At 46.6% G+C, this 14,127-nt stretch overlaps 1 protein-coding gene across 8 annotated transcripts in view; it reads right to left on the reverse strand.

Moving 5' to 3' along the window:
• The window catches only part of LOC144768773 (uncharacterized), a 9,320,023-nt gene that overhangs the window by 7,103,632 nt on the left and 2,202,264 nt on the right, over window positions 1–14,127 (reverse strand). The gene's annotated exons all lie outside the window — the stretch shown is intronic.

Raw genomic sequence — 14,127 nt, forward strand, 5'->3', positions numbered from 1 at the left:
ACTCCACGCAAACAAACTAAAAAAACGGTATATATTTTTTTGCCCTGCGAGAACCTTTCAAAGCCTCCACATCAAACCTAGGGGGTCAGGGACGATCTACTATGCCCCCTTATGGTCATTTGCCCCTTCGCTTTGGCCTCCTCTTGTCTCTCGATCCTACCGAGAGACAAGATGGCGGCCGCTACGGACTGTTTGGAATGTTTACAGACGCCGAAAAACCAATCAGCTTCACAAACCTCCGTAACGCGAAAAGTACGCGAAGCGGAGCGCTGTTACAGATATATATCTTTTTTTGAACGTTAATTTCTCAAAATCCACTGGAGCACATATATTGAGACCTAGCAAAGGCACATCGGGCTACCAGTCCCTACAATTTTGCCAAGTTTCGTGCAAATCCATTCAGCCGTTCGATTATTATTATTATTTTTTTTTTTGCCCCGCGGGGCCCTTTTAAAACCTCCACATCAAACCTAGGGGGTCAGCGAGGATCTACTATTCCCCCTTATGGTCATTTGCCCCTTCGCTTTCGCCTCCTCTTGTCTCTCGATCCTACCGAGAGACAAGATGGCGGCCGCTACGGACTGTTTGGAATGTTGACAGACGCCGGAGAACCAATCAGCTTCGCTTCACAAAGCTCCGTTGCGCGAAAAGTCCGCGAACCAGACCGCTGCCTGGTCCGCGCTTACAGATATATATCTTTTTTTAAACGTTAATTTCTCAAAATCCACTGGAGCACATATATTGAGACCTACAAAAGGCACATCGGGCTACCAGTCCCTACAATTTTGCCAAGTTTCGTGCAAATCCATTCAGCCGTTCGGGCTAAAAGTGAGGCCAACCGCCCTAAGGAAATTAACATGGGAAAAACGCGTTTTGGGACCCCCCTTTTTTCTCGGCCCCCCTTGACGAACCCCCCCCAAATTTTCAAAGGCTGCTCAGAAACAAAATGTGCCATTTTCCTGAAAATTTCAGCCAATTCCGTCCACAAACGGCAAAGTTATTAGACATAGAATTTTCAAAAAACCCATAGAGAAAAAATCCTAACTATATATACCTACTGGCGACCGCCAGTAGGTAATATATGTATACTTTGTATATTATTGCTATTTTATTTACCGTGGGACTCCCACTCCGACGCCGGGGAATATTCAAGCATGTGAATCTATGAAAGACACCCCAATACTGGAGAAAAATACAATACATGCCATTTGTTGAAAAAAGACAATCGCTACACTGTATGAAACAACAGGTTAACCTGATTGGAACGACCTTACAGTGCATAAAACACTCTACTATCCCACCAATCTTCCTCAGCGGGTCAGAGAACAAGCCTATGATTATATAAGTTAATAAAAGTGCATGTGCAATGCATAAACAATGAGATGGCCTAACGTTGTCAATTGATCGAATTCAATAAAGTGCATATGCAATGTATAAGCAGCAGAAGGTAATTAAAGTGCTCCAGTATTATTCAGTTAAAAATATAGTAGTCTGTAAAGTGCAGGTGCGATACATAAGCAGCATGAGGGCCTATATCAAAGAAAGCAGCATCATAAAGCATATACTTAAAAACAATTATGTGTATACGAGTTACCTATGCCCACTAGGCACTGTGGCCCTCCATGAAAATTTCCAATACACAATCTACTTAAAAACAGTTTGTGGATACACAAATCACACGTCCCCTCTGGTGTTCCTAAGGCGCATTGCCACTCTAAAAAAATTGACAGTACAATGCAAAGTTAAAATATCCGCAGAAAGTTTCAAATGCAGTAGAGCCACCTTGGCCTGTCTAAATCCTGCTTTTTTTAAAACTCTTTAAAAAAAATGCTTCCTTGGGTGCATGTCGTACGGGCATAACAGCACGAAGTGAAGGGTGTCCTGTGGAGATCGAAGATCGCAACCGCAGGGACCCTTCTGCTCCACCGTTTTAGTAAAACCTGCAGGCACTGCTAGGCTATGGTGTATGGAGTCCAACCTAAAACGCGTCATAAGGAACCTATCGTGGGCGCTGTGAATAAGATACAAATAAGGTTCAATACCCGGGCAAGATTTCGTCAGGATGTGCCTTCTCACTGCAGGTTTTATTATCTCTTGGTCTTCCCTACTGGAACACAGTAATTTAAAAAACTCCCCCTTGACAATAGTCTTATCCTTTGCCAACAAATTTGTAGGGTGAGTAAAGATTTCCAGGCGACCCATGGCCTTGAGAGATTCTCTGACATATTTGAGCCATGGGATATTCATCCCCTTATCCCGTGCCAGGCAGTCCTGAATGATATCTCTAGTGAGGGTGGTCTCTGGAATTTGTCCAAATTTTAACCAAGCAACTAACCGGTTTTAGTTTTATCCTGTCCTTAATGTTAGCAGCACCCAGTTCCTCGTCTACAATGAAGCCCGAGGTACTTTGCGGCACTTTCAGTAATCTTCTTAAAAGTTTGTTCTCTTCAATGTGGAGCGACTTAGCATCCACAAAGCCCCAGACCTCACTGCCATAGAGTACTTTAGCGGAACATATTGAGTTATAGAGAATCAGGATCTGATCAGGAGCCCAGCGACCCACCCTATGTGCATGGTTCATAATTGCCCCCATGCTTCTAATTACGGTGCAACATTTGTCCTCCAGCAGCAGTTTAAAATTGAGCCTGGAGTCGACTAGTATCCCCAAATATGAAAAGGACTGGACTTTTTCTATGCGGTGTGCCCCAATCGTGTATTTATATTTCTTTGGGGGCACCTTCCCTACCTCCATTATATAAGATTTGGTGAGGTTTGCTGACAGGTCCAGGCTCTCCATGAAGTGGACAAAGCCGTCTAACAGTATTTGTAGGCCACGCGGGGTTTGGGCCAGAAGTACTGCATCGTCTGCATAAAGCAGAACCTGAACCCCCCTATGACCTATCCTAGGGTAGTCCATTCCCAACCCAGCCAATGCTTTCTCTAGGCCGTTAATATACAGGGTGAATAGGAAGGGTGCCAGAATACAACCCTGTCTGACTCCCCTCGTACAGGGGAACTGATCTGTCATACTGCCCTCCTCATTGTACCTGACCTGGGCACGGGTGCTCCTGTGTAGGTATCTCAAGATGTTTACTAGTCCCTGGTCCACTCCCAGTCCCTCCATAAGTTCCAATAGTTTGTTCCTATTCACCCGGTCGAATGCCGCTGTAAGGTCAATAAATGACAAGTACACGGTTTCTTGGCTAGCTATCGTGTACTTGGCCGTCAGGAGATACAGATTAAGAAATTGGTCAGTTGTGGAGCGACCGGCCCTGAAACCATACTGCGTGTCTGTGATGATCTTATGTTCTTATGCCCAGTCTAGTAGACGGTTAAGTATAGCCCGGCCAAGAACTTTCACGGACACGTCAATCAGGGAAATAGGTCGGCAACAGGACGGACTCTCCCTGTCACCCTTTTTGAAGATTGGAACAATTGTGGCTGTCGACCAGGATTCAGGCATACCCGTGCGCACTGCAGCATTTATAACCCTGGTCAGAATGGGAGCCCACAGCTCTACATGCGCTAGGAACAAATCTGGGGGACGCCATCTGGACCCGGCGCGTTGTTTCTGGTCAATCCCTCCATGCCTGCCTTAATCTCATTTAGCGAGAAAGTTATAGATTCCACTCTTCCTGGCCCATCCTTAGTAACTAGGCAATCCTCATGAGTACTAAGATTGTATAGACCATTAAAGTGCTCGAGCCATGTTTCCACCAGGATGTGATTTGCAATCTTGGGTTTGTCCCTGTCTTGGAAGCATGGGTCATTTATGATCTTCCAAAATGCCGTCATATTTTTAGTGTCTACTGCTTCCCTCAGGTTCTCCCAGGCCTGCTGTTGCAGAAAGGATTTGCGGCACTTTACCACATCTTTGTATGAGCCTCGACAGGCCATAACCCTGCTTTTATCCCTAGGACAGGTTTTTAGGGCCAATTTCAGCTCTCTCAGAGCCTTGGAAGAGGCCTGATCGAACCGACCTTGTTCCTTCGGTCCTTTTTTTCCAGACTTGACCCTGAGGAGTCTGTCAATGTGCAACGTTACCCCTTCATAGGCCTTAGCTAGATCAACCCCTGTTATTTCGAGATTCAGGCACCTCTCTACATGATGGTCTTTATCTGCCATTAGTGCTTCATAAAAGGCGTTGACGTCCATTGTGGACCATCTCAGCCTTCTACCTTGGTCGGTTGCCATTAACTCCCCCTTCGCACCCCTTTTATCCTTGGTACTGGGTCTATTGGGATCCCTTAGGACAATGACTAGGGGGTTGTGGTCACTGAATGCACTCAATTGTCTTTCAAACCCCAAAAGCTCCTGTTTCAATATGTGTGATACAAAGATAAAATCAATAACTGAATCTCAACCTCTACCTTTAAAGGTTGGATTTATCCGCCCAGTGTCCCCTCCTTTGATTAAATCCATAGTGTGTTGAAGGTCATGCATTTCCAGCACCTTATTAAGCTCTTTTCCCTCTGCCGTATGTTCTAGGTGGGGCCCTCTTCCAATGGACAAGAGGACCACACGCCCCGTATGTTTTTCACGTTTGGGCAAAGATGACAATTAAAATCACCTACAAGCACCCATTGGTACGTGCATCCCTCATGGTCAATCTCCCCCTCCAGTCTTTTTTCCAGTTCTTTAAAACTAATAAGTGGTGACCCTGGTAATATAGCATTATAGAAATTCACAAATAGTAAATTCTGCCCCCTCATATGAAATTTTAACCCTTGTACAACGTCAGAGTTCCAGCTCAGGTCTTCCCATGTCCCTTTCAATTTTAGATCCACATATATCACCAGCCCTCCCTTGGCTCTTCCTGCCAGCCCTTTCCTTGCCGGGACAAAAAACATCTTAAAACCTTCAAGAGCTAGCTGGTCTCTGTTCCATTCCCAGGCCTCTTGTAAACATATGACCTGGAACGTTTTTATATAAGCCACCCAGTCGTTATTTGTTAGTTTTGCTGACAGCCCCGTTATATTCCACGATATAACTTTTATAGTAACTTGGCCCGTGATAATTGTACTGGGCACTATCTGACCACCTATGGTAGGCGACTGGGTTCCTAAAATCTGGAGTTTATCATTTTTATAACAACTGACCTTGTCACTTTCCATGGGGACGTGTATTGATGTACTTTCTGGGGTTACTGGGGGGCCTCCAAATGAATGTCTGCGTGGAGCAATCGCTTCGGGGGGCATCACCGCAGCGAGGGCTCCATTCCCGTCGATCAATGTCTTCCAAGCTCTGACTATTTGCCAGTGGGGCATAGCGATTTTTTTGTGAGAGGCAAGGGCCCTATTCCAGCTGCACCACTGTGCATTTGCCAATCAGCCTCTCTTCGGGAACTTATCCCTGGGTCCCGATAAAAGAAACCCAGCGGTAGCAATTGGATAGGTGAGCCGCTCTCCCCCCTTAGGCCGCCCCGGGAGTGGGCAAGAAGGTCCTGTACCAGCCCTGGTGATCTGTAATTTATGATCACTGTGTCTCTTTCAAAACACTTTCTACTACGACCTATCCACGCCACCCTTCTTGCCATTAGTATATACCTAAATGCTCAAGCTTGAATTGAACATTTTTACTTAACCAATGGGCTGCCTTATTGATTAACATTTGTGGTGTTTCTTCACAAATTTCTGTTGAGGCAGGGACCCCTTTCAGTACTATTGTGTATGGGCTCGCTGCTGGGAGAAGGTCCATGACAGGTAAGTTCCTCGTGCTCATGACGAGCTCGCCCCCCGCTGGCACATCAGGTTTAGTTGCACCGGCCCCATCCCCCCTGCCCCCCTGTGTCCTCGCGTCTATCGGCCGGGTTTGTTGTTGCGTCGTATGCCCTTCCTTCCTAAGGGGCGGAGCTCTCTCCTCCCCTCTGATTTTATTCTTTCTACCAGACCCGGGGGTCCTGCTTGTACATTACCCAAGTGGTTGATGTTCCTTTCTCTTTGTGATGGATCCCGCTGTGATACTCCCCCCATACCATCAATACATCGGGTAGCCATGTCCTGAACTTCTGGAGGTCGGGGGTGACTATCGTGGATGGGCCCATCCTCTGTTCTACCAGTCTGACTACTTTCTCTTCAAGTGCAGTAATTTTCGTATAGTGTGGTGCTAGTTGGTTGATAATTAGCGTTTCCAGCCTTAACCATAGTGGTGAGTCCTCCCCATCACCCAAGTCCATCCCTCTGCATTTAGAGCACTGCGAGGAGTCTGTAGCTTCCGGGGTCCCTTTGGGCCTACCCTCCTTTGATGACTCTTTCTTGTTCGCTTTGCTATTAGCCATATTACTTACCCCACTTGCCCCCCCCCCTTGTGAGCTCTTGGCTGAGACTATGGAAATGCTTGCGGGTGTACCATCTCTACTGGTCGTTTGTTTATCTAGGAGCGCCCTTTTTGATCATGTTACCACCTCTACAGTTTCCATGTGTGCTTGTTCACAGGTCTCTGGTGCTTCGACCCTCACCTCCCCCTCTTCCCCTGCTCCCTCCCCCCTCAATGATTACATGGCTACAGCCGAGGGTCGGCCCGGCTCTCCCTCCTCCACTCCATTTATTACCACTAAAGCTGACCTCTCCTTGGTTGGGGACATGTTAACTGCCACCTCAACATCAGATATCTCGATCGCTCTCTGAGGGGTATTTTCGATATCTAAATTTCTCGGGGTGACAGCCTTCGGTGTCCCTACCTTGTCTAAACCCCCCAAGACAATCTTTTCTGAGCCATGTTAGAGTCCAAAGAAAGTTTTTTTTCGGCTGAGCGAATTTCTTGGTCCAGGACCGACTCTGCCCTAATGAAGAACTCATCAAGTGTCCCTTTTAGGCTACCTCCCCCATTGTCTGGCTTAATCCTCTCTTTGGTCATCACAAGGCGCTGATCAGTGTCCTAACAGGGACAACCTTGAGCTACACACTGGTATATATCCAAATCAACAACCCTCAGAGTATATAAGTTCTACCCGAATGTACTGTTCTAAAATAAGAAGAAGTTGCAGTTCTGGGCAGCCCGACTGAGTTGGAACGCCAATAATACTTCCTTTGCCAGACGATGACAGTCACACACAGTAATCCTCACCTTCCTTCTATGGCGGTGTGTAATTGCAGGAACGGTATGGTTGTGGTGTGTAATTGACGATGTTAGAGCCCTGGCCCAGCCCTGCCTCCTCCTGGCGAGGCGGGAGATAGGAAGTGATTAAATGCCCCGGTGCAGGAAAAGGAGGGGCTGCAGGTCAGCTTCCTAGCCCGCTGCTTCCTGGGCTTAGCAGTCCTGTGAGTAATTCTCCCAGCCGCCAGGCAATACGTCTCCCGCGAAGCGGGAGGCGCGAGAAGTTGATAAGGAGCCCCGGAGCAGGAAAAGGAGGGGCTGAGTATCGGCTTCCTAGCCCGCTGCTTCCTGGGCTTAGCAGTCCTGAGTAATGCCCCCAGCCGCCTTGCGATGCATCTCCCGCGAACAAAGAAAGGGCCTCGAGGATAACTAACAGCAAGAATGAGATGAGGCCGAGAGATACGCCAATCCCCAGCTGCAGACTCAGCCTGAGCCCACACACGGCTCGGACGCAAACTATGGCAAACGTTGCATGCATAGGCACATACACAGCAACATGCCTCACGTCAACACGAAAACCATATGACACAAAGCAAACATGGAATGCACAAGTACACAAACACACACACCCCAACAGACCCCCGCAGCGAGACAAACCCCACTGATGGTATGCCTCATAAAGAACGAGAAAGCAAAGAAAAAAGTGCATAGGAAGTAATAAAGGGGAGAGTGTCACGCTGCTGGTAAAAGATCAATTCCCAGTGGGCGTGGCCAAAAGGAGACAAGGCGGCAACAAGGTGGGACTAAGAAGCCTCCTTTACAATCACAAGCCAGCATTTTCCATTAAAGATGACGCTGGCCAATCAAAAAGATGGGCGGGGCTTCAACTCCACCTCCGAGAGCTTCGGAATCTGAATTGATTTCAAGAAGCTCTGGGATGTCGAGCGCTGCTTTCGACAGCCAAGACCTAAAAAGGATGTATATAGGGCTTGCTCTCTTTTGCTCAGGGTGCGTACCCGCAGATACTACTGCCCCTGCTGTAAGTTACTTCCACAAATCCAGCGCCGCTGAGTGCAGTGCAATCAGCATCGTCCTTACAACTAAATTTTATGTACTTCTGTTTTGTCCACATGTATTGCCTTAGTTCAAACTCACTATTCTATGCATTTTCACTTTCCTCGCCAAATGTCACCCATACTCTGCAAACAGCGGGAATCAGACCACTCTTTCAGGATTCTTGCCTCTCTGTACTTGTCACTCATCTTGGAATCAATCTATATGGTTGGCACGTTACAACAAAAAGCTTGACACATTTGGTCTTATTTACAAGAGCTGTCATAATAAATCGTCCCACAATCTCTTTCAAGTGCTCAGAACAAGCCCATCCCTGAGTATCTACACAACTGGATAACAATAAAGTAAAATAGCTAGTAAGGTAATCAGTGGGTTGTTAATCGCTAAAATAGTTTAATAGACTAATTGGCTGCTGAGAAGTTAGAAGGTCACTGATTCGAATCTCAATTTGGATAAGTGAAAGCTTCCCCCTTCTAAGTTAGAGTGGATGGACCCAGCATGGAATACTGAGGAGAGTAAGGATGAAGATGATGAGGACCTGTTCCTCCTAGGAATACTCTTTTCCAACCCAGAGAGAGTAAAATGGGAATACTAGTTGACCCCCTTCTATACCATCAGTACCTCCATCTTCCAGTATGGGTTGTCCAGGGGAATCTCTTCCGATTCCTCCTGGCCATGTCCAAAGACAGAGCCAACAGTACTAAGTACCTCTTGCTCTTGTCCTGCTAGGCCATCCTCCCCAAAAAGATCTCCCTTATCTAAGTGTCTCCCCCGATTCTGAAGATCATCTTGACAGAGTATCTCTAAGGGATTGTAGGATTTCAACATGTCTTGAGTGTCCTAGTCTTACAAAGGCTCCTACGTTCCTGGAACCCAAGGACCCTGTACCCAGATTCCTGAGTCTGGCTAGGTCCCCCATGACTATCACACTAGTGAAGTGTAAGTAATCTAAACTTCACAGGGATTGACGAAAGAGCTATGCCAGACCACTGAAACCCAATCCAAATGTTTAGAAAAAAAGACATTACCTATCAAAGTCATAAAGCAATGCAAGTCTGTTTCCCAACCACTGCACCACCAAACCATATATTGAAAAAATGGTATGTGAGGTGAGTACCAAACCAGGACTGATACTCAAGAATGAAGAAGCCAGGGGAAGCACAAAACCACCAAAGGTAAGTAGGTAGGGACCCCCAGGTGCCCGGGTGCAGAGGTGTTACACTGGGTCAAACTTCCAGAGGATAACACAGTGAAAAGTTGTGGTTGGTTTTTACCTACACCAGGAAGCCCAGGTGCAAACTGGTGTTGGAACCACCCTTTGATGTCCATGGAGGAGATTGGAAGTTTGGCGGCTACAGTGTCTCGTGGACCAGGTCCATGGAACACAACACTGGGTTCTGGACAAATATTACCAGAAAGCAGATGAGACAGAGTCCAAACCCCCGGGAGATGTTCAGGAGGAGCAGAAGCATAAGGCCACCCCTTGTCGGAGGTGCTTGCTGTAGCATGCAGGTATTGATGCACCAGCTGTGGAGCCCAGGTGACAATGCAGCAGCACAGGAGCCGTCCACAAGCTGTCCCATGATGGTTGAACACAGCAGGAGGGTTAGTAGCCAGCAGGACCACAAACAAGCCTTGGCACAGACAACACTTGGCTTTCAGGAAACAATGCTTGGTTGCAGGCCAGCAAGGTCTGTAGGATTAACCCAGCAAGAGTAAGTCAGGGCCAGCCCTCGGCACACAGGGGAGGCACAGGAATCAATGAAGACCCCAGGAGGACCCTTTGGCAGCAGGCACAGGGAATCACAAGGAGGCCTCAGCAACACACAGAAGATGGATGCCCACATCGCAGGAGATGCAAAAGACAACACTCTTGGAGCTGTGCTTACTTGAGGCTGGGGCTTCATTGCAGCTCAAAGATCTTCAGTCAGGAGAGTCGACAAGCCTTGGCAACAAGAAACAGACACAGTGCACAGGGATGTGGTTCAGGTTGGCAGGAGAATAGTTACAGTCTCTCAAGTTGCAGGGAAGACTGGTCAGGCCTCTGGGGAGCCAGAAATCCACCACCTGTGTTGCAGAGACGGGAGAAGACTTGGAGGATGCATTGCTACATAGTTGCAGAAAGACAAGGAGACGAGGTTGCATTAGGAATCTTTCTACCAGGAGCAGTCTTGTCTTGGATCCGGGCTCGATCCGGCAGCCGAGTCTATTGTCCAGTAGAAGCAGTGTCTTCACACAGGTCTTGACGAATCTTGATGGTGTCCAGGACGAATCTCAGGACCTACCCTCAGGGGAGCCCTTAAGTAACCCAAAAAGGGGAAAGACACCCTCCGCAGTGACCCGCCTATATGAGGGGGTCAGGGACGCTACCCAGAGGACCTGAACAGTCGGTGCTCCCAGTGGTCAATATACAAGGTGACAGAATCAAGCAGCCACCTGGAGGAGATCTGGGCGCCCCCAGGGGAGGAGCTAGACAGGGGGGATCGTTAATCCATTGTCCTTTATGTAGTCTTGCGCCAGAGTGGTAGCCAAGAGCTCTTGTACAGATGGAAACTGGTGAATGTTGGAAGGTCATCAAATTTACCATCCAAAGCAGTCTGGAGGCATTCGGGAGAACCCCCCACCCTAGCCTAAGACTCCTAATTCTAAACGAGAGGTGACTACTAAGTATGGGCGAAATGCGCAAATTTGCATTCCGCATAATCCGCGAATTCGTGTGCACAGTTAGAGAAGTTACCCATGCGGTCGTACATGGGCGCAGCCATCCTGTCCGCGTTGCATATTTCCGTTTCCGGGCGCTATTTGCAAGCTTGCGTTGTGCGCGGGGCGCTATTACGTGTTCACGTGTGTTTTTGCATGCTCGCTGGGGAAATATCACGCAAACTGACCCACGCGGTCCTCAATGGGCGCGGCCATCTTGTTTTTTATTCATTGCTATGGTTCTGGGCATGCTTTTTCAATCCTCCCCTAATCTTCGCAATCCTTTGTTTCTTTGAACTTTTTTGGGATCTTTTTTACTCATTATCTATCCCTCTCTTTTTCTACATCTATATTTTGTGTTTTTTTTCTACTTTTGGTTACTTTAAAACTACTTTTTTAAACTCTTTTCTTTTCTTTAGTTTTTCCCTATTCTTTCCTATTTTTTTTCGGCTGTCAGGACCGTGGCAAAGGGAGCCGGGAATATCAAGGGGAAGGGTCCCGCACCCCGTATCCGGCTCCCTTGTGGGCAATTGAGGGGGGAGGATGTAGTGGCCAGGGAGTTTTTTCAGCGCGGTGGAGGTGGCCGCGCTTATATTTTATGTTCTGCACCACCTCCGAAGACCGTGGCAGCATGGGGCAGGCCCGGTCAAGGGTATGGCCTCCGGGAGCGTCGCCAGCTGTGGGATAAGGTGTGCCGGGCCATGCATAGGGAGTCGGGTGTCCGGCGCAACTATGACCAAGCGACGCACCAGTGGGCTGACCTCCTCGACCGGGAGCAGGACCTGCTCAACCTGCTAGGCGTGGAGGTCCCTTGCCTTGGTGAGTAGCTATTTAATAACTACTTTGTTTTCTTCTGCTCTGTATTATATTGCTAATATATGTTTTTCCCAAAGAGCAAGAATGCTGCTGATTCGATTGCATTGCAGGTAAAATAATGTTTAAATAGCTTCTGCAATTGCAGGTGCTCGCCTTCTCAGTGGCGTTGCTACTATGCTTACTTGTTTGCAACTTTGTGCTCATTTCTCATTTGGCCTGAATATGTATGAGTGTAGTAATTTACAGAACTGCATAATGCTAGAGAGACTAGAGACTCAAGTCTAGTCCTTCCTTTGTACTCCTGCTGCCACTAAGAAGAAGAGATAGTGGTGGATTGATAGGTTGAGTATATTATGACTTGTTATCAGTAGTAGGACATTTTTTAGTGGTCTGCAATCATGATGACGTACTGTGTCTGTCACGTCGCGTGCTGCTGAGTGCTGGCAGTCGTAGTAGAACCTTTTTGTTGTTGGTTTAGTTAGTGATTTACATAACTTTCCAAGTAGATGGTCTGTGAATCCAGCAATACTGTACTAGTATCCTCCTAGTTGACCAGATCAGATAGGTCAATACATGTAGTGCAATTGTTGGTAATTTGTTTCCCCGAGATAATTTTAGATTGTGGTCAAAGAAATCAAATATTTCAAAAAAATAATCATCCATGTTTGTATTTATTTCATGTTCACATTCAGCACCTCCCAGGGGCAAGAAGAGTACACCCCAGAGTCCGGCGGAAGAAAGTGGGCAGGAACGGTCCTCTGAAGATTCTTCTGCTGGCCCCAGTAAGTTGTTACGTTCTTAATATAATTATACTTCCCTAACTTTTACAGCTCCTATTCATTCCAAACTGTTTCCTAATTCTATTTTTTACAAAATAGTCTTTGATCTTCTTGTAGACTGTTTCTACATTCTTATCCTGCCTCTCTACCATCACTCTCTGTGCTACTACTATTTACTATTATTATGAGTCGGTCTGTGTAGGTAGCTAAGCTTGCCCAGTCGGCAAACGGTGTTAAACAAAACTCTGATCCAGTAATAGCTCTAGAGGCATAGAGTGCAGTCCTCTGGGTTGCCCTTGTTGTGTATTCCAGTCTTCTTAATGTTAGTGCTTTGACAATTTCCAACAACAAAATGTCAATGTCAACCAAGAATAAGCTAGTAGTTGGGTTTTTGATTTGATAGTAGCACATACCATACCGCTAGTGTTTCAGGGACTAATCTGCACATACAGAAGTATGTACAAGAGAAATAGGACATTGTTGATGATAGGTGCAGTTCGATTTTCCACATATCTCAGTCAGAAGAAACTGTGCGGAACTCGGGAGCCCTCAACTTGTTAGAACATCAAGTCCTCCTAGTGGTGATGAGGAGTAGTTGGTTCTGTCTGTAATTAGAAAAATATTGCACGTTAAAAAGCAAGCATTCATTAGTTGTGCCAAAAAGTGTTGCATGTTATGGCTAAGCATATAAGTTAACACCCTCTCCAAAACCGTGACTTTTCTTCAGTTCCAATAATTAAAAAAATTATATATGTATTAACATTTTCTCTTCCATTACGAGACGAAATAGGGGGTGGTGTATGGCATCTAAAAATATGACATGTTTTTTCTAGGCGTCACAGCATCGGATGCGACACTACCCACCACCAGTGCTGGGGCCAGCAGCGCGGAGGGGTCCACTCCAGGGGCAGATGCGGCGGTGCCACAAGTGCCACCAGGAGGAGCTGAGGGGGATGGCTCAGCAGCTGCGGACGGTGGTAAGTTATTATACTGCTTACTTATTGACATTTTAGAGTAGGCTCGCAAAGGAGTGTATGATGTGCTGTACAGTAGACAGTACACTAGTACAAGTACACTGTACTATTAAGAACAGTTACTAATTTAGAACTACATTTTTGCCAATCACTGAGAAGACAGTCAACCTTGACTTAGTAATAGCATTAGCGGCGGTAGTTCTCGGGTAAGCAATGGCCCCCTCTATTTGACTTCAACTCAGCTGGGAAACTTTTTTCTTGAAGGCAAGTCATATCAGATGATTTTGAGGGATGGGAAGAACAAAAAGCGAAAGAAGGGTGAAAGGAAGGACGAGCGAGTCGTAACATTTATGACTGTAAAGAATGATACGTGTTTTTGAATGCAGGCAGAGGTGGCTGATAGGAAGGAATCAGATGCATAGCTTCTTGAAGCAAGGATGGTTGGAGGAGAAAGAAAATATGACTGCCTGTGTGGGTGAATCAGAAAATGCATGTGTGGTGTGCATTGCAATATATCATTTGGGTCAAACTCAAATACAAGTCAATACTGTGGTTTACCAAATAAAATGAAAAGGGTGTTAGTTGGTTGTTGAGAAAAAGTAAACTTGGTACAAGTTGAGACATTAAGAAGAATGATAGACGTTTACTTTGGAAGCCTGGATGGTATCTTCTTCTTCCTCATAGATAGCAGAGGTGTATGTATTAGAGCAGACGCTCAGCGGATGAACAGTGTTACTTTGAACAGCATG

The sequence above is a fragment of the Lissotriton helveticus genome, chromosome 7 (assembly GCF_964261635.1).
Source record: "Lissotriton helveticus chromosome 7, aLisHel1.1, whole genome shotgun sequence".
NCBI lineage: Eukaryota > Metazoa > Chordata > Amphibia > Caudata > Salamandridae > Lissotriton > Lissotriton helveticus.